Here is a 3,768-nt window from a genome sequence, read left to right on the forward strand (position 1 = left end):
AGCTGGGGGGGGGTGACTAAAGAGAAGACCCCATGTCTAGCCTTCCTGCTGAGATGGGACAACACCTCCCTCCAGCCTTTGACCTGTGTCACACTTTAGAGGTAACATAATTGATGATTAATTATTGTTGTCCTTCACAGGCAAACATGTACATGACACTCAATTCAACAGGCACAAAGGGGCCTCCATCCTTCCCATATTCCCCAGTCATCGGTTCCCTTCCCCAGGGGCAGCCACTGCCACTGTCCATCTTTCCCTTTCCAGAGATAGCTCATTGATACTTGGTGACACCATTATGCAGCTTGATGTTTGCAGGGAACACAGGCTTGAACTCAGTAAACCCACAGTGGGATTATCCAAAGCCTGTCTAAGCTCCAGAAGCGGGGTTGTTGAGGGGTTTCTTGGGGAGTGTTTTCTCAATGGAAAGAATACAGTGTCATGGGAAAAGAGATAAATACGTCAAAAGAGTGGGAATGAAAGGAGGAGAGAGACTGCTCCGTATTAAAGCGTCTGTCCTCCCAGCTCTCTCTCAAAGCCGGGTTCCAGATTGTGAGCCTTCTGCTGGTTCCCAGGGATCAACTGGACTTGGCCCGTCATGCGTGGAAGCCATCCTTCCAGGGGCTCAGGCCTGGACCGCTTCTGCTGCATCCCTGGCTCTCCCACTGCTCTGCTGGGGAGCTTACTAGTGCACGCTGTAAAATCTTGGACTTGTCTGGAAGTTTCTTCTTCTCCAGTTCTTAAAATAGAATTATTGTATAGACTGGACTTCTGCCCACACAATTTCACTGAGAGGTGAACTCTGCTTTTTGGGACCTGTGCGGGCAGTGGGGGATGCAAAGGAGGCACAAAATAAAGCCAACGTTCCAATCGGGGATATGTGAAAGCAACAGGGACATTTGGGGGCAGGGACGCTGGGAGAGGCAGCCTGCCCGACCCTTGTCACTGGGAAGTGTGAAAATGCAGGATGGAGTACAACAGGTGCACATGGTGGATGCTTTTATTCGGGCCAGCCTTGGCCTTGTTGCCAGCCCTGGACACTCCACTAACGAAGGTGGGGCCTTAGAGACAAAAGGCAATCTTGCTCCCAACGCTACTTCGGGTGGTCAGCCCAGTGTGGAGGAAGTTGGCCCGCACCCCCTGCCTCCCACCTGGAGCAAGAATTTTAGGAGAGGCTGTGCCACAGACAGATTCAGCATCTGCTTGCTATGCCTTCACACCAAACATGAGATCTTCACTGTCCTGGGCCTAGAGTGGAATTCTAGACCATAGGAGGCCTGGTGCTTGCCCTTCAGAACTCACAGAATAACTAAACAGACCATAAACGAGATGAGGGTTAAACAGAGGACTGAACCACGCTTTGATGATGGCGGAAAGGAATGCTACAAGACAGTTCATGATTAATTGCTCAATGAGCAAAGTGTAACTGCCATAGGCACTCCATGGATGGAGTAGCTAACAAAGGCTTTCCAGAAGAGCTGAGATTTGAGATGTGCCTTGGAGGGCGGATAAGGTGTAAGTAGAAGAGAGGAAAGTGATTAAGCCACCTCAGAGAAAGCCAGCAGTCACCCCAGAACTCAGAGAACCCATTCCCTGTCCACCTACACCCCCTTCACATCTGGGAGAAGTTGAGACCTTGTCCAAGGTCAGTGGTTGGGACAGGCCAGGTGGCAGGACTTCCGATTCCCTGTATTGGCCCCCGTGATGCCCCCTGCAGTTCTTCTCTCTCAGTTTGCACATGATGCCCTGTCACTTACCCCCCGGCAGTAGCCTGAAAGGCAGCGGTAGACAGGCCACCATCCTGGAAGCGGCGGCAGGCAGAGGGGGTGGCAGTCAAGTGCGAGTGTCTGAGGACTTCCATCAGACCATTTGCAGTCTGACGGCACCTTGGACCGCTCCTTCTTCTCACTATGCCCGTAAGTGGCATAAACTGTTATTGTGGCTCTTTTTTTATTCTTGTGCCCCATCACTTCCAGGAAGAGAAAAAAAAAAAAAGACACAGAAGAAAATTGCTGCTAATATTCCTCCCCTCCCTCCATTAGAGCTGGCATTCATAAATATTGAAGAGCCAAGCTCTGCCAAGCTGAGAATACCATTGTCTGGTGGCTGTTGGTGCCCCTCCTCCATCTCCCAGGGCAACCCTTCCCTGGAGGTGCAAGGAAGGACCCTGCCTGGGAAAGCCGAGGGGGTGAGGTGGGGGACAGGCTGGGGCTGCCTGAGAGCTGGGCCACAGAGGGGGCAGGAGGGAATCATCCTATTGGGGTGGCTGGGCGCCCAGAATGGTGACAAGAGGCTGCAGCCCTGAGCCTGACCTCAGGGAGGTAGAGGACAAGCTCAGGGACCTTAAAAAGGAACTGGGGTCCCCTGGAGGACATTTTGGGAAACAAGTTACTAAAATCAAAGGGCCCTGATACAGAGGAAAGAACAAAACGCTCACACCATCCCACCCCTCCCACGACTCACCAGCAAGATCCTGAGCTAGAGCGACAGGACTCGGGAGGTGCTGATGAAATCGGCTGTTTGAAAGCCCTAAGAGAGGACACCCCCATACCTGGGGAATGAGGGTGCCAAGCTGCTTGTCACCCAGGCCTCCTTGACCCAAGACCCAGACAGAGAGTCCAGAGCAGGAGAGGCCTGGTGGTGGCAATGTTCACCCCGTGTGTAAACAAGGGACAGGGAGGGGCAGTGTCATGGAGACAGACCAGCACCCNCCCAGTTTGGGGCCTTGGTTCTCCTTGGCTGCTTCATTCAAAACGTACACAATGACCCTGTACCAGAAAGGACCCTGTCCTTGGAGTGCCTTGGGCCAGCTGTGTAGCTACCCATGTGGAGTCCCACCGAGTGAGAGCCCAGGATTACCAATCCCTAGATGGCACAGCCACATGGCTCAAGGGGCAACGTCATGAGGAAATGGCCTAAGCAGGGCTCGGGCCCTACTGTGCCCACGGAGGGTGTCCTGCATCTGCCCAGTGGCAGCTAACTGAGGGACAGCAGTTTACTCCCTTTCTTCTCCTCCGCCGGCTTTATTTCTTCCTCCCCCTTTGACACAAGAACAAAGGCAAAGGAAGGGCAGAGCAGAATGAGCATCACGTGCCGCCTACACTCTGGATGTATAATAAAGCACACAGGGCTACGTCCCCCACACACGGAGGTTACCATCAATGGTTAGGCTCAGAAACAAACTGTATGACTCAAAAGCCTCAGACGGGACATCGTAGTTGGGGATGAAGGGACCAAGAGCAAATGCCAAAGTCAAGAACTAGTCCCAGCACGCCATGGCACACATTGCAGTGAAGAACTCTCCAGAAGAAACTTTCCTGAGGCTTGATCCGCCTTTACCCGACCTGTTCCCACCTTTCTCCACCCAAAACCCAGTCTCATAGTGCCCCACCTGCCCCCATCACACTCCCCTTCCCCAGGCTCATCCAGGACTGTCCTTCTTCCTGGGCTCCCTCTTCACCTGGCCCAGGAATTGCCTGGAGAGGGCCCTACACTTGTGCCCCATAGCAGTTCATTTTCATGGGGCAGGGCACCTCCTGACGTCCTAACATCCCAGCCATGGACCAGCTGTGTAGCTACCCATGTGGAGTCCCACCGAGTGAGAGCCCAGGATTACCAACGCCTAGATGGCACAGCCACATGGCTCAAGGGGCAGCATCATGGGGAAATGGCCTAAGCAGGGCTCGGGCCCTACTGTGCCCACGGAGGGTGTTCTGCATCTGCCCAGTGAGTGCTTCCCAAAAAGCCACGCTTGCCTTCCCAGGATCCTCA

This window comes from Hipposideros armiger, unplaced genomic scaffold, assembly GCF_001890085.2.
Source record: "Hipposideros armiger isolate ML-2016 unplaced genomic scaffold, ASM189008v1 scaffold_97, whole genome shotgun sequence".
NCBI classification, from domain to species: domain Eukaryota; kingdom Metazoa; phylum Chordata; class Mammalia; order Chiroptera; family Hipposideridae; genus Hipposideros; species Hipposideros armiger.